General features: G+C 33.0%; 1 protein-coding gene across 1 annotated transcript in view; it reads left to right on the forward strand.

Moving 5' to 3' along the window:
* The window catches only part of LOC139844521 (uncharacterized), a 62455-nt gene that overhangs the window by 30657 nt on the left and 5282 nt on the right, over positions 1-26516 (forward strand). The window lies entirely within an intron of this gene.

Here is a 26516-nt window from a genome sequence, read left to right on the forward strand (position 1 = left end):
AGAACATCATGGAATCATTTTTCGTATACAAATTATCTTCCCATTACAAACTTTCAATTATGGAGCCAAATTAAAAGAAATGCCATCCCAACGAATGATCCTTTAACGCTCACCATTCAATGTTTCAAGCTCATAAATGAAAGTGATGATTCGGGAACTTAATACACGCATATAATACGCCGCTTCATAGGTAATTATGCATACAACACTACTAAACACTTACAAACAACATTGCAAAGCATTCAATGCATCAAAAGTTCATATTAAATCTATCAAACCGTAACCAAGAATCACAAAATCAATAATCATGTTAATGTAAGTTTTTCATGTCATCCAACATACCAAATCGAAGCTTATGAATTTAGTAACACAATTAACACATGAACTTTAACATCTAACAACATTTCATTAACCAAAATCAAGGATTAAACTAACCCATTTTTCATATTCAAGCTAGTTACATCAAAATGACAAGAACAAGCAAATAATTCACATAATCGTGTTAGACTTGAGCCATAGACACTAATTAACACACTTTTAAGTTTTAAAGATCAAGATCAAGAAATTTAGTATTTTTAGAAAGTTACCCAAACGAGATGAAGTTGGTATGAAATCGAAGAGGAAGTTGCAAGGATTCCAAATATATAGTTTGTTTTAAAGAACGCTTGCTAGATCGGATTTGGATGATGAATTTGTGTTTGAGGGTTTGAGAGCATAAAGGTGGAAGTAGTGAAAAGTGGTGGATGAAATGAATGGAGGAGGGAGGAGTTTGACTAGTTGACCTAGTCATCTCTTTGGTCTCTTGGCAAGTTTAGTCCCTCAAGTTTAAAAGCGGGTGCGTGAATTACCTAAACGAAATATTTTAAAAACGCGTCTTAACGGGTGATGTTATAATTAAATAACGGACTTTAAATTAAGTAGACGGAAAGTAAACGAAAAAAGGCAGGTCGTTACAATATATATATATATATATATATATATATATATATATATATATATATATATATATATATATATATATATATATATATATATATATATATATATATATATATGAATGAAGGATTAAAATTGTAGTTTCAGTTTTGTCAAAAATTGAAGAACAAAATTGTAATTAGATCTTGTCGTGTTGAGCAAAAATGTAAAGGTGTGTTTGTGTTACCGTGTATGTGAAAACAAAAACAAAAAGAGTTCATTTTTTCTTTATATGTTTGTATACTCCCCGTTTATTATTGGTGTATATTATAAAATCATAAGTGAGTGACTTTTTAAGTACTACATCTATTCCAAAGTAATAGTCATGTTTTGACTTTTCAAAGTTTTTATTTCTTAGGTTTGACTGTAAATAACTTTCTTTTTATTATATAATATTTGATGAAAATTATACCAAATGAAAGCACATATAAAACTTAATATATACATATAAATTTTATTAAATATTATATAACACAAAAAAATTATTAAAAGTCAAAGTTAATAACTAAAGACTTTGAAAAGTAAAAACATGACTATTAATTTGGGACGAAGGGAGTATCTTTCAGTGGCTCATACAATAAAATTTTAAACTTAAAAATATATGGGGTCCTACAATTATATTTTGTGGTGTCCTATAAAATTTCTAATCATCGTTTGTAAAAAAATTTCCGTAACTAGCGGGGTCACGGGACCCCAATGAAGTATACATAGACTCGCCTCTGCCTGAATCTAACATTTCCGATGCCTGGGCGAGATTACCGAAATATGCCCCTACCCAATTTGGTTAATAAACACCAAATTATATTTTCAATGTTGATTCTAAGTTGTTTTGACGGTTGTGAAAATACATCCTAAGAATGCCCCTAATATATTTACCAAACACAATAATATGAAGTACGGAGTACTACGTTTAAATGTTTGTAACAATCACTATACACATATCTTTTGTTGAGAAAAGCGACACCGAATTATAGCAAACTGCTAGTAATACTTGAAATAACGACAATAATAGGACACCGAGATTTAACGTGGAAAACCCCCAATAGGGTAAAAAACCACGGGCAAGGAAAGAAACTCTTCACTAATAAGAATAATAGGAATTACACTTCTCTCTAATTACAAGGATAAGTACTAATCTTTATATCTCTTGTAATTAGGAGATTAAACTACAAACTCTCTTTTATTCTTTTAGTACATGGAAGAAAGAAGTGATTATTGGATAATGAAATGAATTAGCTTCACCTCTTATTTATACTGAATGGATATGGGGTTGGTAAAGTATGAAAACTCATATTTTTCTACAAATTGTAGGCACCTAACATGCACGTATCAATTTCCATATTGTTGTTTGACTTTATATTGCCACCTACCATCCATGTTTGACACTATCAACCATCCATATTTGACAATCTCCCACTTGAAGATTTGATTGAAGCTCAATCAGTCTTCACACGATAATCCTTCCTTGCCAATGATGTTACTTACGTCTCCGCTAGGCCGCATGAGGAACGGCACCAAATAAACTTGTCACGGTTGATTGACTTTATTAGAAAATCAGCTACATTATTATCAGTATGAATTTTCTGCATATCCACGGTTCCTTCTTCCACTTTCTCACGAATGAAGTGATACTGAACTCGTATATGCTTTGTCTTTGAATGAAATGTCGGATTCCTTGCAAGATGCAAGGCACTCTGGTTGTCACAAAATAGAGTGATATTCTTTTGTTTGTGTCCGAGTTCCTCCAACAACATCTTCAACCATACTGCCTCTTTAGTAGCTTGAGCAGCTGCTACATATTCTGCCTCTATTGTTGACGTCACCACAACTGACTGCAGTTTTAAAACCCAGCTTACTATTCCACCACAAAGTGTGAAAACATATGCAGTGGTAGATTTACTTTTATCGATATCACCTGCATAATCTGAATCAACATACCCTTTGACAATAAATTTCGGTTCCCCATAACATAATGCAACATCTAAGGTTCCCTTGATGTATTTAAGGATCCTCTTTACCGTATTCCAATGCTCTTTACCAGGATTCGCCATGTACCGACTAACTACTCCCACTACATGTGCAATGTCTGGTCTTGTACATATCATTGCGAACATTAAACTTCCCACTGCTGATGCATACGGTACGCGAGACATCTCCTTCCTCTCGTATTCACTGCTAGGACACATAACGGAGGATAACTTGAGATTAGTAGGAAGTGGGGTTGAGATTGGCTTACTATCTTGCATATTGAAGCGTTGCAAGACTTTCTTCAAATAATTCTTTTGAGAAAGCCAAATCTTCCTATTATCTCTGTCTCGGTGAATTTGCATCCCTAGAATCTTGTTTGCGGCACCCAAGTCTTTCATTTCAAACTCCCTAGCCAATTGAGCCTTCAGCTTATTAATACGATCTTTGTTGGGGCCTGCAACCAACATGTCGTCTACATATAACAACAAAATGACAAAATCATTGTCCCCAAACCTCTTGAAATATGCACAAGGGTCTGCATCAAATCTGTTATATTCAAGGCTCATTATGAAAGAATCAAATCTCTTGTACCAACATCTCGACGCCTGTTTGAGACCATACAGAGATTTCTTTAACCTGCAAACCAAGTTCTTTTTTCCTTGTAGTTCAAAACCTTTTGGTTGAAGCATATAAATTTCTTCTTCAAGATTTCCATGAAGAAATGCAGTTTTCACATCTAGCTGCTCTAGATGCAAATCAAATGTAGCACACATCGCTAGAACTACTCGAATTGTTGTAAGTCGAACTACAGGAGAAAATATTTCATTAAAGTCCGTATCTTCTTTCTGAGCATATCCTTTAACCACCAGTCTTGCACGATACCGCTCCACTTGATCATCACCATTTCGCTTGATCTTATACACCCATTTATTTCCAATAGGTTTTCTACCTTTTGGCAATGGCACAAGTTCCCATGTTTTATTTTTATGAAGAGCTTCAATTTCTTCCTGCTTAGCCGTCATCCACTGAGATGCATCTGAATGATTCAGTGCCTCGCAAAGAGTTGTTGGCTCTCCTTCCTCTGTTAGAAGACAATATGCAACATTGCTTTCCATAATATAATCCAAGTGCCACCCTGGACGTTTCCTTTCCCGATTAGAAATACGAGTCGCTGGAGCTTCATCAACGACTACTTGATTTTCATCGTGCTCTGGTACTGCTTCAGAAGAATCTTTATAGAATTCATTTTCAACCTGTATCGGTGTAGTTTCTTTTGAAGTGATAACATCTTCACGATCTTTGTCTTCCGTAAAGACAACATCTCTGCTGATGACTACTTTGTGGGCAGTGGGTTCCCACAAGCGATACCCCTTAACTCCATCAGCATACCCCAAGAACAAACACTTTCTGGACTTCGGATCCAACTTTGTCGTTTCTTGAGAATTGTACATTACGTACACAGGACTTCCAAATACATGAAGGTCGGAGTAATTAACTGGTTTTCCAGTCCACATTTCCATCGGCGATTTCAACTCAATTGCAGTTGATGGTGACCGATTTATCACGTAACAGGCAGTACTTACTGCTTCTGCCCAGAATGATTTTCCCAAGATTGCAGTTGCCAACATCGCCCTTGTTCTATCTAACAAGGTTCTGTTCATCCGCTCTGCCACTCCATTTTGTTGAGGAGTGTATGCCGTCGTGAACTGCCTTTTGATACCTTCTTATTTGCAGAACTTATCAAATTCATCACCAGTGTATTCTCCTCCATTATCCGTCCTTAAACACTTGATCTTTTTACCAGATTCAAGTTCAACCCGCGCTTTGTAAACTTTGAAAACTTCAAACACATCCGCCTTTCTCTTGATTGGGTACACCCAACATCTCCTAGTATAATCATCAATAAATGATACAAATTACTTTGCTCCTCCTAGGGATTGAACTGGTGCTTGCCACACATCAGAGTGAACCAATTCTAGAATCAATTTACTTCTAGAATTTGATGTGTTAAACTTCAGGCGATGCTGCTTGCTGATTACACAATGCTCACATAAAGGTAGCGATACCTTTGTAAGACTAGGAATAAGATTTCTTTCAACAAGAATCTTCATACCTTGCTCAGACATGTGTCCAAGCTTTTGATGCCATGTCATAGCAACTTTATCACTTGAACTATTCGAAGCAACAGATGCTTCCGATTCCTGTACCGTCTCGCCTTTCAGAATGTATAAATTAGCACCCACCTTTTCTCCTTTCATAAGTACAACCGCGCCTTTCTTGATTATCATGATCTTCTTGAAAGGACCCGTTCATATATATTATAAACGATTCACAATAGTTGATTACATTGCGAGGTATTTGACCTCTATATGATACATTTTACAAACATTGCATTCGTTTTTAAAAGACAAACTTTCTTTACATCGAAAATTGACAGGCATGCATACCATTTCATAATATCCACTATCCAACTATAAATTGATTTAATAATAATCTTTGATGAACTCAATGACTCGAATGCAACGTTCTTCGAAATATGCTATGAAAGACTCCAAGTAATATCTTTAAAATGAGCAAATGCACATCGGAAGATTTCTTTAACACCTGAGAATAAACATGCTTTAAAGTGTCAACCAAAAGGTTGGTGAGTTCATTAGTTTATCATAATCATTTATTTCCATCATTTTAATAGACCACAAGAATTTCATTTCCAGTTCTCATAAATATACGTCCCATGCATAGAGACAAAAATAATAATTCATATGGTGAACACCTGGTAACCGACATTAACTAGATAAGAATATCCCCTATCATTCCGGGATCCTTCTTCGGACATGATATAAATTTCGAAGTACTAAAGCATCCGGTACTTTGGATGGGGTTTGTTAGGCCCAATAGATCTATCTTTAGGATTCGCATCAATTAGGGTGTATGTTCCCTAATTCTTAGATTACCAGACTAAATAAAAAAGGGCATATTCGATTTCGATAATTCAACCATAGAATGTAGTTTCACGTACTTGTGTCTATTTTGTAAATTATTTATAAAAATTGCGCATGTATTCTCAGCTCAAAAATATAAAGGGTAAAAAGGCAAATGAAACTCACCATACTGTATTTCGTAGTAAAAATACATATAACGTCATTGAACAAGTGCAATGTTGGCCTCGGATTCACGAACCTAAATTAATTATATATATTTATGTGTTGGTCAATATTTGTCTAACAAATTAGGTCAAGTCATAGTGTACCACAATCCTAATGCTCGAGATTAATATGCAAAAGTCAACAAAAGTAAATTTGACTCAAAATAATTTCCAAAAATCTATACATGATTAATATATAGTTTAGATATCGTCGTTTTATATTTTTAAATATTTTTAAAAGATTTATTAGAGTAAATAATATAATTTATTTATTAATAAATAAAATTTTATATTAAATTTATATAATAAAATATACTTTTATATATATTAAATAATAAAATTTATAGGGTTCATTTAATATCATAAAGATAATATGATAGGTATTATTAAAGTAAGTTATTACACGTAGTAAAATATGTTTGTATCACATATTTATTTGATAAAATAATATCTATAATGATAGTAAGTAAAAGTTGTATTATTTTGTAATAATAATTATTATTATAAAAATATCAATATTTATAATTACTAATATGACATTATGATAAAACGATAATTCTAATTATGATAACTTTAATATTTACGATAATTTTTAATATTATCTTTAAAATAATAATTCTATTTAAAATAATAATAATAATAATGATATTTTATAGTAACAATGACATTTCTTTTAAAATGATAATTTTTGTTAAAATGATAGTTTTAATACTAACGATACTTTTAATAATAATAGTAATGATAAAAATAATAAGAACGATAATTTTATCTAAATCAATATCTTATAATATTTTAATTTCATCATGATACTCTTACTCATTATTTCCTAATCGTTTCGTTTAATAGCTTTTAATCGTCTTTTATATCGTGTTCATAATAATGATAATAATAGTAATCAAAATAATTAGGTGTTACAAATATTTGTTTTAATTACACTAATATTAATAATGATAGTTACTATAACATTATTAACGATAATACTAATAATTATCTTAATGATAATATAGTAATAATAATAATAACAATAACAATAACCATTTTTAAATAATGATATATATATATATTAATAATGATAATAATAATAATAATACTAATACTAATAATAATAATAATAATAATAATAATAATAATAATAATAATAATAATAATAATTGGATAATAATAATAATACTAATTATAACTTTAACGATAATAATGATAGTAATAATAAAACAAAATAACAATTTTTAATGATAAATCCCCTTTTATTGATAAAGATAATAATAATCATAATAATAAGATAAAACTAGAACGACGATAAAAACGACGATAATAATAATCATTTTTAATAAAAATATCGAAAATTCAATTGATTATAACTTCTAATCCGTTCATCGAAACCATTCGATATCTAAAGGAAAAGTTCTTAATTTTTCGCTAGCTTTCCAAGGACATGCATATATTATACCTTATCTCAACCGCAAGTGTAACTAATTCAAGATTCAACCTAACCTGTCTAAGGGCAATATCAAAAGTACAAGCATGCATAATCCTAAATACTCGAGCACTAGTCAGGGATACACTATTAGTATGTAAAAGTTAAATTATGAGTACTCACGTATCAATATTGAGATTCAATATTGCAGGAAAGGTACGAAGACGCCACGGAAATGATAAACACTATATTGACCTCACGAGCATACCCATGAACTATACTCAATCACCTCCATAGCTATAACCCATAATTTCCTTAATCCTATCCTACTCGAAAAACAATTTCGAAACCACTGGGACAGCACTCCGTCGTAATATTTTATGTATACTAATAATATCTTGAAATAATACGGAGTAAATATATATATGTAAATCGATTGAGAGAGTTTAGAGAAAAATATTTTCAAGTTTCTATGAAATAATGAAACCTATTGAATTCTATTTATAATAGATTTTTAAATTATTAAAGTGAATTATTAAAGTATGAATTATTAAAGTGAATTATTAAAGTATGAATTATTAAAGTGAATTATTAAAGTATGAATTATTAAAGTGAATTATTAAAGTATGAATTATTAAAGTGAATTATTAAAGTTAAAGTAAAGTAAAAATAAAGTAAAGGTAAAGTTTAAGTATAGTAAAAGTATAAAACTATGTACGTATAATACGCGTATAAATATATATAATATTAATTTAAATCGTTATATATATTTAATAAAATAAAATATAAATATCGTTATCTTTATCATACTAGTTAAGTAATGAGTTGTCAAAAGTGGTCCTAGATATTTATAAAAGTTATATACGTTTTAATAATAAAGTTCTTTTTAAACTGAAAACGTTTTTGTACGTTTGAAACTAAATAGATCAATCGAGTCTTTATGAGATTCAATCTTCCACTATCCTTTGTCTAGTTCTCAATGATTGACAATTTCTTCTTATTTATAAATCACTTTACCATTTTCCGAATATTGTTAAAATGGAAAGATTTCTCAAATCAACGTGGGCCTTTCAACAGAGACTTGTAATCATAATTCAATATATCTGATAATTCAATCATTTGATCTTATCTTCTAATTCCATTGATAAACATTTTGAAACAGATACAATCATATAAAGTATTTAATCTAATATTTTGTTTACGTTTCAAGTTATAATATATATACACATATACATATATAATCATATTCGTTTAATGGTTCGTGAATCGTTGGAACTTGGTCGAGGTTGAATGAATGTATGAACATAGTTTAAAATTCTTGAAATTTAACTTAACAAATATTGCTTATCGTATCGGAAACATATAAAGATTAAAGTTTAAATTTGGTTGGAAATTTCCGGGTTGTCACAGTACCTACCCGTTAAAGAAATTTCGTCCCAAAATTTGAGTGGAAAGGTCGTGAATGATAATAAGTATGTTTTCATGATGCATACGGGCTGAAAATTACAGTTTTATCATCAACGAATAATTTGGATAAACAATCCATTTATATGAAGAGTACGAATGAAGCTAACATAGAAGAGTGAAATGAGTAAGTGTAGATTCATCTTATCATTTGACGTAGATATGATTGATTCCCAGATTTCAAGGGATTTGAAGAAAATCTTCTTAATAAGATTTGACTCTCCGGTAATCAAGGGAATTAGGATCCGCTTTAAATGCGATCGTCCATTTTAATTGTTCTGTCGGAGATTTTATTATAAATTCACCTCCTTCGTTTCCTTACAACTCACACCTTCTGTTGATGCATTTTATGCAAGTCCCTAGACATCTACCCACGTCCATTGCAGGTACAACAATTTACAGGCCACCATGATTGCTCGTTATTATCCTATCCGTGTTTGTATGTGATTACAGGAACTGCATGAACGAGATTTAGATGTTTGACTATGTTAGACTTAGTTAGACGTACGAGTGAAGCCTCACTAGTACGGCTGACAGGCTCATACGCACGGTTGATGCTGAGCTAAGTCACAATTACAACCTAAATGAGAAGACACGAGTGAGTGATCACCCGTACGGCTGATGAAGCCAACTCGTACGTGTGATGAATGAATCGTATGGGTGAGTCAACAGCAGGGGTATATAAAGTCTTATGTTCTTCATTTTAGGTTAAGCCTCTCATTTGTTATACACACTCAGATCTAGTGAGCTCCTCTGATTCTCTCTCAGTCCAAATCACCCAGGTGGTGAATAATAGCTCTAGGTGTTGATCTAATCATACTTGATTTAGTTGTGATTTGACTAAATTAATCAAAAAAAAAAAAAACTTAACCTATTCACTAGAGGGTTTGATTCACTTATTCCGCCATTGTGTGAGTTAAATCTGTTGATTTCTAAGTTCCTAGTCATGTTTCATCACCTTCTATTCTTTCCCCCTCAACTCATATTTTAAAGTATTCATCAATATGCTCCATCCAGTCCTGATTCTCGATATACTTCTAACTTTCATATCGGTCATTCTTCTTTTTCATCTACCACCGGAAGAATCTATTTACTTCTACTATACTCTTGGGTTTATAGTGTTTCTAGTTCTCCCGTGTCTTTATATTGCTATATGCATCGATATATATGGTTTATAATTTCTGATTTGTCGTTGGGCTTTATATGTTCCCTTATATTTCAAAGTCTCTGCTTCTGTCTTCTATAATCATTATCATTCACAGTTAATGCTCTCTTTTATTTGCTGCAATTTATACCCCTATTTCTATTTCGGAGTTTTGTCCTTTTGTTTCTTCTTCTTGCGATTAAGCACCGCTTGTAATGGTCCAGAATTCACAGATATGAATTTCGGAATGAACATTGTTAATGTTCTAGGAAGGAAATTGTGATGGCACGATCTTGACTTGTCAAATTACTATAATACCTTGGAAAAGGCCGAATCATCAAGAAATATTTTCTTGATATTTTAGAGGTTAAGTAGAATACAAGAGTCGTATAACATGGCACATGATGATGTTATGATCTGTGAATCATCACGTTCCATTTAGAAACTCAGCATGACTTACTGTAATATAATCACATTGATCAAGTGTCATTATATTATACTAATTCATGCTTCAGTTCCCAACACTACTTCAAAATATTCCTATTTTAAACTTGAATGTTTCAGAATTTAGAAACTAAAATAGTTTCTTTTATGATGTAATACAGATAGCGCGAAGAGGTAAAGGATTTCAAATAAGAAAAATTAAGAAAATATCTTCAGAAATATGGAGGATATTTATAATGAAAGATATGATGATATTTTAGAATTTCTAATATCAGAGGATGATGAAGAATATTGTCCGCAGGGGTTTAGAGTCAGGAGCAAGGTATTCGTTAATGACTTCAGCAGGTACTGAATCATTTGGATCATTTGAAGTCAGGTTCAGTCTTTGTAATTTGTCCACAGCCTCCTTCCTACTTTGCTCAGTCCGTTTCCCAGTTCCAAAACTTCTCTTTTTCTGCGCTTTGCCAGCACACTTCATCATTATCATCCAGCTTTTACCGTTTAAAGTCGTTTATATTTTTTTTTTCGGAGAACCAATTCGTAGTTCGGAGTATTTTTCAGAAACTTCACATTCAAATTAAGTCCAGAAGATAGACGTTATATATACACATATAATTGTTGGCATAGACATGCTGCGAGGTTTCAAAATACTGATTGCTAATTCCCAATGATTCATATGGTAATTCTCATTACAAGATGTGAATGAGTAAATGATGGGGTTTCAATGAATAATTATAATGACTTTTTGGAGAGGCTAAAGTCAAAGGGTAATGAAGTTGTTGGTACATCTGCTAATAATGTGGTGGAATGTAAAAGGTTTCCTGGTAACGATGGTGTATATCTCAAGGTTATAATAAGGTTAGTCTGACTGAAAAGTCGAAGTTGACTTGCTGGAGCTGTGATAAAACTGGCTACTTTGAATAGGAGTCGCAAAGTTAGTTTTGCTAATAAATGCCAAAGAATCTGACGCGGATACGTTGTTTAAACTTTTACTTTGGTTTCAAGAGTTTTTCGGGTACATAACTGTGGGTAACATGTGGTTGGATCATCATCTCGATTGCTCATCATTCGAAGTGTCTTCAGAAATTTTCGAAGGGTTTGAACACATATTGTAATCGTTAACATACATTTGATGTTCTAACACAGTTTTGAAGTCAAAATATAGCTTGTGAAAGATGTAAGGATCTAAGAGTGGTGATTTTGGTCATATCTCAAGTTGAATTTTGAGATTTCAAAATCAGAATATGTAATTAAATTTTGAATGAGTATGGTTGTTTTGATTTCTATAAAAGAATGTATATTGTTGTGAAAGTAGGGAGTATGATGGATGATTTGCTGAATCAGATTCGAAGAATGTAACATATTAATTGTGAATTTATATATCTCTCGGGTATTACCTACCTGTTAAAAAAATTTCACAATTAATATTTTGTACAAAAGAATTTTATTACAGTCTTTATGAAAATATATATATGTATATTTTCTTCAGATGTAACATAGACTTAATGAGTTAATGTTAAATTAAACTCATTTGATTTACGGTTGAAACTAGAATTGAATAATCCCTAAAGGCTTTAAAAAGTACATAACTTTTACGCAGTATTTCTTTAATGACATTGAAATTATGAATCAATACTTCGTTATTTGTTGATGTATGATGCTCGGTTCGTGGAATTCTTGTGAATTTCGCAAAGTACGAATGATGTTATCTGAAAAGTTTCGGGTACATCGATGATGAAAGTGTAAAATCAAATATATACTTGATTTATTATGAATTGGAATTTTGTTAAATTGCGACAGAGATTGTAGTTAACGCTGGTTAAGTTGCGGCCGAAGGACGTACATTATTGCATATTTGTAATATGAATTAACCGAGTAGTTAAGATTCACACACAACAGCTTAGCACGGAAAGATTTATTTCAATATATATATATATATATATATATATATAAAATATACATATAATTTCTTCAGAGGGAATGAGTTAATTCTTCATAACTCGTTGATACAATATACACGTTATTGATTCGTAATGATGTCCACAGTGATTCTTGAACTGACGGAGTTTGTGATGTTATCTGTGTTGTTGATTCGGATGTTGACTGTACTGACGATGCCGGTAACGCTGACGGTACTGTTGATGCTGTTGGTAAAGCAAGTTTAGCTTGTTAATCACGCACCATTTTTGTCATAGTTTCTACTCTTCCTTCTATCATTTTGGTTCGCTTAACTGATTTATGGTTAGGGCTAGATTAGATAATCTCTAAGACTTTAGAGATTACATAATCTTCGCGGAATGTTTCTCCAATGAAGTTATGAATTAATACTTCGTCAGTTATTGTTGTTGGTACTCCTTGGTATCTATGGTGCGTATGACGTTGATGCTCGTGGGACAGATTGTGAAGTTGAGGTTTACGACGCGGTTGTGGTTGGAGGTGGTAATGGTACTGTTGGCGTTGATGATGGTGGTACTGGTTATGCTGCTGATGCTGCTGCTGGTGTTTGTAATCTCTTCACCATATTCTCCAAAGCCACTACCCGAGCGCGAAGCTCGTTGACTTCTTCTATTACACCGGGGTGATTGTCGGTTCGGACGAGCGGATAAATAAAATCTAAAATTTGATGTAATATATAATCGTGACGAGACACTCTGGAAATGAGCGAGAAAATGGTGTTTCGGACAGGTTCGCCGGTAAGTGCTTCAGGTTCTTCGTCAAGAGGGCAATGTGGTGGATGGAAGGGATTACCTTCTTCTTGTCTCCAATGATTGAGGAGGCTACGAAACCATCCCCAATTCATCCAGAATAGGTGATGACTGATTGGTTGATCTATTCCGGTCACATTGCTTTCGGAGCTTGAATGGGATTTCATTTCGAAATCTGAGTGACTTGAACTGATGACGAATTCCATTTCGTACGATTGGATAAAGGATATTTTTTTTTCGATATGAAATGATTTTGGCTAACGGATGGTATTCTAATTACATAGAATATATATATATATATATATATATATATATATATATATATATATATATATATATATATATATATATATATATATAGATCAAAAGATTTCGTAGATTACAGAGGACTTTCCAGGATATGTCAGGCAAAGTTTAAAGTAACAGATACGATAAGATATGATTTAGTAGATATGCTAAGATATGAATTTTTGTCTATACACTATTCCTGCAATCAATGCAGCAAGACGTGTCTTAGACTAAAAATGATAAGCAGGTAATTTCCTGAGGATGATAAGTAGTTAATTTTCGACACAAAATGATAAGCAAAACTTTTGACATGCAGACACGGTCGAAGTCCAGACTCACTAATGCATCCTATCGACTTATCAGTTAGACACACTAATGCAGACCTGGTTCGCTAAGACCACCGCTCTGATACCAACTGAAAGGACCCGTTCATATACGTTATAAACGATTCACAATAGTTGATTACATTGCGAGGTATTTGACCTCTATATGATACATTTTACAAACATTGCATTCGTTTTTAAAAGACAAACTTTCTTTACATCGAAAATTGACAGGCATGCATACCATTTCATAATATCCACTATCCAACTATAAATTGATTTAATAATAATCTTTGATGAACTCAATGACTCGAATGCAACGTTCTTCGAAATATGCTATGAAAGACTCCAAGTAATATCTTTAAAATGAGCAAATGCACAGCGGAAGATTTCTTTAACAACTGAGAATAAACATGCTTTAAAGTGTCAACCAAAAGGTTGGTGAGTTCATTAGTTTATCATAATCATTTATTTCCATCATTTTAATAGACCACAAGAATTTCATTTCCAGTTCTCATAAATATACGTCCCATGCATTGAGACAAAAATAATCATTCATATGGTGAACACATGGTAACCGACATTAACTAGATAAGAATATCCCCTATCATTCCGGGATCCTTCTTCGGACATGATATAAATTTCGAAGTACTAAAGCATCCGGTACTTTGGATGGGGTTTGTTAGACCCAATAGATCTATCTTTAGGATTCGCATCAATTAGGGTGTCTGTTCCCTAATTCTTAGATTACCACACTAAATAAAAAAGGGCATATTCGATTTCAATAATTCAACCATAGAATGTAGTTTCACGTACTTGTGTCTATTTTGTAAATTATTTATAAAAATTGCGCATGTATTCTCAGCTCAAAAATATAAAGGGTAAAAAGGCAAATGAAACTCACCATACTGTATTTCGTAGTAAAAATACATATAACGTCATTGAACAAGTGCAATGTTGGCCTCGGATTCACGAACCTAAATTAATTATATATATTTATGTGTTGGTCAATATTTGTCTAACAAATTAGGTCAAGTCATAGTGTACCACAATCCTAATGCTCGAGACTAATATGCAAAAGTCAACAAAAGTAAATTTGACCCAAAATAATTTCCAAAAATCTATACATGATTAATATATAGTTTAAATATCGTCGTTTTATATTTTTAAATATTTTTAAAAGATTTATTAGAGTAAATAATATAATTTATTTATTAATAAATAAAATTTTATATTAAATTTATATAATAAAATATACTTTTATATATATTAAGTAATAAAATTTATAGGGTTCATTTAATATCATAAAGATAATATGATAGGTATTATTAAAGTAAGTTATTACACGTAGTAAAATATGTTTGTATCACATATTTATTTGATAAAATAATATCTATAATGATAGTAAGTAAAAGTTGTATTATTTTGTAATAATAATTATTATTATAAAAATATCAATATTTATAATTACTAATATGACATTATGATAAAACGATAATTCTAATTATGATAACTTTAATATTTACGATAATTTTTAATATTATCTTTAAAATAATAATTCTATTTAAAATAATAATAATAATGATATTTTATAGTAACAATGACATTTCTTTTAAAATGATAATTTTTGTTAAAATGATAGTTTTAATACTAACGATACTTTTAATAATAATAGTAATGATAAAAATAATAAGAACGATAATTTTATCTAAATCAATATCTTATAATATTTTAATTTCATCATGATACTCTTACTCATTATTTCCTAATCGTTTCGTTTAATAGCTTTTAATCGTCTTTTATATCGTGTTCATAATAATGATAATAATAGTAATCAAAATAATTAGGTGTTACAAATATTTGTTTTAATTACACTAATATTAATAATGATAGTTACTATAACATTATTAACGATAATACTAATAATTATCTTAATGATAATATAGTAATAATAATAATAACAATAACAATAACCATTTTTAAATAATGATATATATATTAATAATGATAATAATAATAATAATACTAATACTAATAATAATAATAATAATAATAATAATAATAATAATAATAATAATAATAATAATAATAATAATAATAATAATAATAATAATAATAATAATAATAATAATAATTGGATAATAATAATAATAATACTAATTATAACTTTAACGATAATAACGATAGTAATAATAAAACAAAATAACAATTTTTAATGATAAATCCCCTTTTATTGATAAAGATAATAATAATCATAATATTAAGATAAAACTAGAACGACGATAAAAACGACGATAATAATAATCATTTTTAATAAAAATATCAAAAATTCAATTGATTATAACTTCTAATCCGTTCATCAAAACCATTCGATATCTAAAGGAAAAGTTCTTAATTTTTCGCTAGCTTTCCAAGGACATGCATATATTATACCTTATCTCAACCGCAAGTGTAACTAATTCAAGATTCAACCTAACCTGTCTAAGGGCAATATCAAAAGTACAAGCATGCATAATCCTAAATACTCGAGCACTAGTCAGGGATACACTATTAGTATGTAAAAGTTAAATTATGAGTACTCACGTATCAATATTGAGATTCAATATTGCAGGAAAGGTACGTAGACGCAACGGAAATGATAAACACTATATTGACCTCACATGCATACCCATGAACCATACTCAATCACCTCCATAGCTATAACCCATAATTTCCTTAATCCTATCCTACTCGAAAAACAATTTCGAAACCACTCGGACAGCACTCCGTCATAATATTTTATGTATACTAATAATATCTTGAAATAATACGGAGTAAATATATATATGTAAATCGATTGAGAGAGTTTAGAGAAAAATATTTTCAAGTTTCTATGAAATAATGAAACATATTGAATTCTATTTATAATAGATTTTTGAATTATTAAAGTGAATTATTAAAGTATAAATTATTAAAGTGAATTATTAAAGTATGAATTATTAAAGTGAATTATTAAAGTATGAATTATTAAAGTGAATTATTAAAGTATGAATTATTAAAGTGAATTATTAAAGTTAAAGTAAAGTAAAAATAAAGTAAAGGTAAAGTTTAAGTATAGTAAAAGTATAAAACTATGTACGTATAATACGCGTATAAATATATATAATATTAATTTAAATCGTTATATATATTTAATAAAATATAAATATAAATATCGTTATCTTTATCATACTAGTTAAGTAATGAGTTGTCAAAAGTGGTTCTAGATATTTATAAAAGTTATATACGTTTTAATAATAAAGTTCTTTTTAAACTGAAAACGTTTTTGTACGTTTGAAACTAAATAGATCAATCGAGTCTTTATGAGATTCAATCTTCCACTATCCTTTGTCTAGTTCTCAATGATTGACAATTTGTTCTTATTTATAAATCACTTTACCATTTACCGAATATTGTTAAAATGGAAAGATTTCTCAAATCAACGTGGGCCTTTCAACAGAGACTTGTAATCATAATTCAATATATCTGATAATTCAATCATTTGATCTTATCTTCTAATTCCATTGATAAACATTTTGAAACAGATACAATCATATAAAGTATTTAATCTAATATTTTGTTTACGTTTCAAGTTATAATATATATACACATATACATATATAATCATATTCGTTTAATGGTTCGTGAATCGTTGGAACTTAGTCGAGGTTGAATGAATGTATGAACATAGTTTAAAATTCTTGAAATTTAACTTAACAAATATTGCTTATCGTGTCGGAAACATATAAAGATTAAAGTTTAAATTTGGTTGGAAATTTTCGGGTTGTCACACTTCTCGTGTATCACCATCTTACAACCAAGATCATCCAATTGTCCTAAAGACAATAAGTTCTTCTTCAAACCCTCCAAGTGTCGCACACCTTGAATAGTACGAACTGTACCATCGTGCATCTTCAGAATGATATCTCCAATTCCAATGATCTTTAGTTCATGATCATTGCAACTGTATACAGATCCTCCTGAGATACGCTCATATTATTTGAACCATTCTCTTCTAGGGGTCATGTGAAAAGTAGCTCCCGAGTCAAATAACCAGACATCAACAAATGTCTTTCTGCCTTCATTTGCTACCACTGCCTCACTAACCAAAACAGTCCCATCATCTGAAGTGCTTGCAATATTTCCTTGAGGATTTGAGTTATTTAAACTCCGACAATCCTTCTTCAGGTGACCTTTCTTGCCACAATTGTAGCATGTATATGTCTTCTTCTTTTTAGACTTCGGTTTACCATGATTGTGACTCCCACTTGGGCCATGTTCCGTTGATCTCCCTCCTGACACCAATAAGGCCTCCACTTGTCGTGAACCGGCCTGTTTGTCCTCCTTGTTATTGCGCCGATTTTCTTCTTCTAGAATAGCAGCCGCAACTTCATCATAGACTATATACTCCGAGAGAACATTATTGGTTAAGTTAATAATGAGTTGATCATACGAGTCAGGTAGACTCTGAAGTAAAAGTTCAGCACGTTCTTTTGGCTCTATATTGCAGTTTAATGAAGCGAGTTGAGAAAATATAGTATTCAAAGAATTAATGTGCTCATTAACTGAAGTAGATTCATTCATGCGTAGCGCATAAAGTTTCCTCTTAAGGAATATCTTGTTGTGGAGTGATTTGGCCTCGTACAATTTTACGAGGTGATCCCAAATCTCTTTCGCCGTCTTCTTTTCTTCAATGCTAGACAAAACGCCATCTGCTAGTGCCAGATGAAGATTTGCGATAGCCTGGCCGTCCATCTCTTCCCATTTTTCATCAGTGACTTCGGCTGAACGTCCACTGATGGCCGCCAAACACTTATCCTTTTTCAGGATAGCTTTCTTTAACGCCTTAGAACGAGTAAAATTTTTTTTTTTTTTTTTTTTAAAATCAAGTCATTGCCCAGACAAGGCATATGCCGCGGCGCGGCCTGCTTTGTCGCGGCGCGACCTTAAACTGGATAAATAACCCTTCTTAACCCAAGTTCTGTTACCAAAATGTGACCATTGTCGCGGCGCGGAGCCCTTTTCCGCGGCGTGACACAACACGTGTCCTGAATCTGACCTGTAACAATTTATCAAAGCCACAAGTTTTACAATTTCAACAACCGAAATCCTTTGTATCATCAATATACATGAACCAGATTTAGTAAACCAGTTTCTAAACATCATTAAACATCACAAACATCAATTATACATCGAAGACATGTTTTCACATTTCAAATCATCATTTGGTCCCAAAGGTTAGACAAAAACATAAATGACACATTCAAAATACTTGGCGTTGATAAGCGGTAACCATAGAGCTTGATTACAAAAGAGACTTGCAATACCACTTACTCTAGTGCCAATGCTCCGCTAACACTTCAAACGGGTTCTTTCCCTTCCCGATGACCTTTAGTTCCTAAAACATGAAACAACACGGGGGTAAGCTTTTACACTTAGTGAGTTATAGGCAAGTAATTTAAAACATAAAACATTGGGCATAAGATCACAATACTTATCCTTCAACCTAACGGTTGCTTGCTTACTTTCGGATCCGATTCTTTCTTACCATAGACATGACTTACTAGGCCGACCCTAGTAATCATGCCTAAGCTAACCATAGGCATACTCATATGCCTAAGCTATCATAATCACATTTCATAGTCATATCATACATAGACACTTAATGTGTCTAAGCTAAAACATACCATAGACAAGATTACTAGCAATGTAATAACCTTGCCTAAGCTAAACACCAACCATAGATACAATTATTAGGCGAACCTAATAATTCTATCTAAGCTACACAACTAGTGCGCTTAGTCGTTACTCTCTTGCACGGATGCAATCCGAGAACACTAAGCCACTCTTGACCCGCCCATTTTACCCCCTATAAACTCACCTTGCTTAAACGAATTTCCTTGATCACTTGTAGCCTCTTTACCTTGATTAGCACCTATACATGAGCTAATCCCATTAATCATACAACTCAATTAAAAATCACAACTTTCATAAATTTTCACATCTTCATATACTTACACATTTACTTAACCCCCTAATTACAACAAACACACATATAGCCTTTGATCTCATCTTTTCTAAAACAACAACATTATCAATTCAACATCATTTCTTTAAACATTTAAACCTCTAGTTCATTTCTTATGGACATAACATGCAATTTCTTCAAATCCTCCTTTAAACATCAAAATGTGCATAATTCCATTTCCATTACAAGTAACCCTAAATCATCAACTATCCAAATTTCATAACTTATAACAACAACAACAATTTATACACAAACATTCTTCTTCAAAATTACTAGTTAGAACACATAAACTTTTCATTGAGGCATTTTAACAAACACTTGGTGTGCATGACTAGAAATTAAGCTAGAACATCACCAAAATCACCATATTCATACCATAAATCCATAATGCAAGTTCATACATGAATCTACTTCCAAAATCATTAACAAATTCATTCTAACTCATACAAATGTGCACAATTCAACAAATCAACAACTTCTAAGCATAAAGCTCATCATAAACACTCAATATTAGCAATACTTAGACATAAAACTCATACCTTGTCTTTTAGAGTTCAAGAACCCTAATTGTGCACAAAGAAGATGAAATTGGAAGATTAAAGCTTGCTAGGGTGATTGAGATGTCTTATATTTCACTAATTCAAGCTTGCATGGTTATAATTTTAACAATTGATGGATCCTCCTCTTCCCCTTGCCAATGTCGATATACACACACACACACATATAAACTCTCTGTATATTTTTACAACCGATGAAATGAATTATCGGTATTAATTTTTCTTTTATTAAAATGACTTTGGCTTATTTACACTTTCTACCCTCCCCACCATATTTCTAATTAGGGAAGTCCTTAAATCTAATATTGCACCATTAGTCCTTCCTAACTTAACCAACAAACTTAACTCTTGCCTATTCTAAAATAAAATAACCTTTACCATTTAATTTCTTAGCAATAAAATTCACATAAAATAATACCTTAAATAATTGGGATGTTACAACTCTCCCCCTCTTGGATCGTTCGCGTCCTCGCGAACCATTCTTGATGCAACGACGGATAATACTTCATAAGCCATTCTTCGGGTTCCCATGTACATTCAGAACCTTTTCTAAATTGCCATAATACCTTCAATAATATTACCGACTTATTTCTCAAGTGTTTAACCTTTTGATCCAAAATCTTTATTGGCTTTTCCGCACATCTTAACTTATTATCGACCTCGATTTCATTCAAAGGAACATAAGTTGATTCATCCGCCAAACACTTTCTTAATTGTGACACATGAAACGTGTCATGTATATTACTCAATTCATTGGGTAAAGCCAAACGGTAGGCCACCTTCCCAACCTTTGCCACTATCTCGAATGGTCCCACGAACCTTGGACCCAATTTTCCCCTCTTTCTAAAACGGATGATGCCTTTCCATGGAGAAACTTTTAGCATCACTTTATCACCTACTTGGAATTCTATCGGTTTTCTCCTTTTATCCACATAGGACTTTTGTCGATCTTGTGCCGCCTTCATTCTTTCACGAATTTGATCAATCATCTCGGTGGTTTGTTGCACTATTTCCGTGCTTCCTAATTCTCGTTGACCTACTTCGCCCCAACAAATCGGGGTTCTACACCTCCTTCCATACAACATCTCATAAGGCGCCATTCCAATAGTGGAATGATAACTATTGTTGTACGAAAATTCAACTAAAGGTAAATGAGTATCCCAACTACCGCCAAAATCGATGACACATGCTCTTAACATATCTTCAAGAGTTTGTATAGTTCGCTCACTTTGGCCATCCGTTTGCGGGTGAAACGCGGTACTCACATGTAACTTAGTACCCATTTCCTCTTGAAACTTCCTCCAATATCGTGATGTAAATCGGATGTCTCGATCCGAAACAATGGAAACCGGCACTCCATGCCTTGCAACAACTTCTTTCATATACAACTTAGACATTGCTTCCGATGATGAAGCTTCTCTTATTGCCAAAAATAATGCACTTTTAGTCAATCTATCAACAATAACTCAAATTGCATCGTGTTGTCAAGGGGTCTTAGGCAACTTAGTCACTAAATCCATTGTAATGTGTTCCCATTTCCAAACCGGTACTTCTAATGGTTGCATCTTACCGTAAGGCATTTGATGGTCGGCTTTCACTTGAAGACAAGTAAGACATTTGTGCACATACTTAACTATATCCCTCTTCATTCCCGGCCACCAATAGTCTTTCCTTAGATCTCTATACATTTTCGTAGCACCGGGGTGAATCGAATACTTAGATTTGTGAGCTAAGTCAAGGAGCTCACTTCTAACACTACTTTGCAAAGGTACCCAAATTCTCCCATATCTAAGCCTTAAACCACGAGAATCTAACAAAAAATCATCAACTTGCCCCTTGATCCTTTCTTTTCTCACGTTTTTGGGGCATAATGCTTCACTTTGTGCAACTCGAATACTATCAAATATTTGAGGTGATATTACCATAACTAAACTCGTTATCTTAATCGGTTGGTGACTCGACTTCCTACTAAGAGCATCCGCCACCACATTAGCTTTTCCGGGGTGATACAAAATCTCACAATCATAATCTTTCACCAAATCGAGACCTCTCCTTTGCCTATCATTCAAATCCCTTTGATCAAATAAATACTTTAAGTTCTTATGATCGGTATAAATGGAGAACTTAACACCATAAAGATAATGACGCCAAATCTTTAAAGCAAAAACTACGGCCGTCAATTCTAAATCATGCGTGGGATAACGTTTTTCGTGTTCCTTCAATTGTCGGGAAGCATAAGCTATGACCTTCCCATTTTGCATCAATACACATCCTAAACCTTTCTTAGAAGCATCACAAAAAACCGTCATGTTCTCATTCCCTTCCGGTAAAACTAATATAGGAGCTTGAACAAGTTTATCCTTAAGGAGTTGAAACGCTTGTTCTTGCTTTTCTTCCCATCTCCATGGCACACTTTTACGAGTCAACTTGGTGAGAGGGGTGGCTATTCTAGAAAAATCTTGTATAAACTGTCGATAATACCCCGCTAAGCCTAGAAAACTCCTAACTTTGGTGGGATTCGTAGGTGGTTCCCATCTCATTATCGCCTCAATCTTTACCGGATCGACACAAATACCCTTCTCATTAATGACATATCCCAAAAATTGAACTTCGCGAAGCCAAAACTCACATTTAGAGAACTTAGCAAACAACCTTTCTTTTCTTAAAGTCGCTAATACTTGCCTTAAATGCACCGCATGTTCCTCTTCACTCTTAGAATACACCAAAATATCATCAATAAATACAATCACAAACCTATCAAGCATCGGTCGACAAACCCTATTCATCAAATCCATAAACGCGGCCGGTGCATTTGTTAACCCAAACGGCATAACCACAAATTCATAATGACCATACCTCGTACGAAAAGCCGTTTTAGGGACATCTTCTTTCCTCACTTTCAATTGATGGTAACCCGACCTTAAATCTATCTTTGAAAAGAAGCTTGCACCTTGTAATTGATCAAACAAATCATCTATCCTTGGCAATGGATACTTATTCTTAATAGTGACCTTATTCAATTCCCGATAATCTATACACATTCTCATTGTCCCATCCTTCCTTTTCACAAACAAAACCGGAGCTCCCCAAGGCGAACTACTAGGACGTATAAAACCTTTATCTATCAAATCTTGTAGTTGAGTCATCATTTCTCTCATTTCCGACGGGGCTAATCGATAGGGAGCTTTGGCAATTGGCGTGGCCCCGGGTATCAAATCTATTCTAAACTCTACCTCTCGCTCGGGAGGTATACCGGGCAACTCATTTGGAAACACATCCGGAAACTCATTAACAATAGGTACATCACTTAATTCAACAACCTTTTTCGAATTATCAACCACATGTGCCAAAAACGCACAACACCCATGAGACAAAAATCTTTTAGCCCTAGCATACGTGCATATAGGAATAGCACGCCTAGCCCGTTCCCCATAAATCCATATAACTTTCCCACTTGGTGATTGAACTAACACAATCTTCTTACGGCACAAAATTATCCCTTCATTGTCATCTAACCAATCCATGCCCACAATTACTTGAAATTCCCCCATATGCATGGGTATTAAATCAATGACAAACTTTTCATCATCCAAAATAATTTCACACCCTTTAATAATACTATACACCATGACAGTCTTGTTATCCGCTATTTCAACTTCTATGATAGTGATCCATCATCAACTTAGGACTTGACACAAAGTCCGGACAAAAACGAGACTTATCATTGAACTCGGCATTAAACTCGGTCACCGATTTAATTCCATGCTCTATATTCATAAACTCGGATTTCAACCTACTAACTTCAGCGGGTGGAGCAAATTGAGTCATAAACATTTCACGAAACTTATCCCATGAAAAACTTGTAGCTACGTCTCGCCCATGAGACTTAACTATGAAATTCCACCATTCATAACCACTACCCTTCATTTGATGAGCCGCATAAATTACCTTTAAATGCTCGGGGCATTCACACAACATAAAAATTTCCTCAATCTCATCGATCCAACTTTGACTAACAATTGGGTCAACCTTACCATGGAACTCCGGGGGATGGCAATTAGCAAAATTCTTATACTCGAAACGATCATCCTTTCTTCTCGGGACTTCTACTTCTTCTTGTCTTGCCCCACTCCCCCCTTCTCCTCTTAGGGTAGGATTATTGGTCATGAGAGTCTTTAACTTCTCGTCTAATTGATCATTTATCAACGTCTTTATCTTCTCTAACAAGGTTGGGGTATAACGTATCAAGGCTTGCCCTATTTGCCCCGAAATGTCATTTGGCATGTTAACTTCTTCGGATTCATTTTGAGAGTCTTCAATAGACTCCATGGATGGGGTGTGGACGTACTCGTCGTCCTCCTCATTACCTCTATTCGGTGATACAATAGCCATTCTGAAAATTACATTCAACCCGTTAGTTCAAATACCTACATCATCATCATCATAACCAAACAAATCGAAAGAATTCCTAACTCGATTCACCATGACCATAGTAGACGTTCATGTGTACCAAAATGAAGTAATAACAATGGCCTGTTGTTATTACACTATCTCATTACGCATTTAATCTACTATGACTCATGACTAACGAGTATTAAACTCCATACATAAACCAACCATGATCTCAATCATTATACTACAAGTCTCGTCAATGACTCTACCCTATGGAGCATGGCACAACTATACGACCTTAACATTCATGCAAGTCCTAAACCGCTTATCCTTTCACAACAATGGTTTAAGCCTAGATAATCCCTATCGTGGGTTATCCAAGTCCCTTAAACCACATCTCTGATACCAACTTTTAACGCCTTAGAACGAGTAAATTTTTTTTTTTTTTTTTTTTTTTTAAATCAAGTCATTGCCCAGACAAGGCATATGCCGCGGCGCGGCCTGCTTTGTCGCGGCGCGACCTTAAACTGGATAAATAACCCTTCTTAACCCAAGTTCTGTTACCAAAATGTGACCATTGTCGCGGCGCGGAGCCCTTTTCCGCGGCGCGACACAACACGTGTCCTGAATCTGACCTGTAACAATTTATCAAAGCCACAAGTTTTACAATTTCAACAACCGAAATCCTTTGTATCATCAATATACATGAACCAGATTTAGTAAACCAGTTTCTAAACATCATTAAACATCACAAACATCAATTATACATCGAAGACATGTTTTCACATTTCAAATCATCATTTGGTCCCAAAGGTTAGACAAAAACATAAATGACACATTCAAAATACTTGGCGTTGATAAGCGGTAACCATAGAGCTTGATTACAAAAGAGACTTGCAATACCACTTACTCTTGTGCCAATGCTCCGCTAACACTTCAAACGGGTTCTTTCCCTTCCCGATGACCTTTAGTTCCTAAAACATGAAACAACACGGGGGTAAGCTTTTACACTTAGTGAGTTATAGGCAAGTAATTTAAAACATAAAACATTGGGCATAAGATCACAATACTTATCCTTCAACCTAACGGTTGCTTGCTTACTTTCGGATCCGATTCTTTCTTACCATAGACATGACTTACTAGGCCGACCCTAGTAATCATGCCTAAGCTAACCATAGGCATACTCATATGCCTAAGCTATCATAATCACATTTCATAGTCATATCATACATAGACACTTAATGTGTCTAAGCTAAAACATACCATAGACAAGATTACTAGCAATGTAATAACCTTGCCTAAGCTAAACACCAACCATAGATACAATTATTAGGGGAACCTAATAATTCTATCTAAGCTACACAACTAGTGCGCTTAGTCGTTACTCTCTTGCACGGATGCAATCCGAGAACACTAAGCCACTCTTGACCCGCCCATTTTACCCCCTATAAACTCACCTTGCTTAAACGAATTTCCTTGATCACTTGTAGCCTCTTTACCTTGATTAGCACCTATACATGAGCTAATCCCATTAATCATACAACTCAATTAAAAATCACAACTTTCATAAATTTTCACATCTTCATATACTTACACATTTACTTAACCCCCTAATTACAACAAACACACATATAGCCTTTGATCTCATCTT

This window comes from Rutidosis leptorrhynchoides, chromosome 4 (genome assembly GCF_046630445.1).
Source record: "Rutidosis leptorrhynchoides isolate AG116_Rl617_1_P2 chromosome 4, CSIRO_AGI_Rlap_v1, whole genome shotgun sequence".
In the NCBI taxonomy this organism is placed as follows: domain Eukaryota; kingdom Viridiplantae; phylum Streptophyta; class Magnoliopsida; order Asterales; family Asteraceae; genus Rutidosis; species Rutidosis leptorrhynchoides.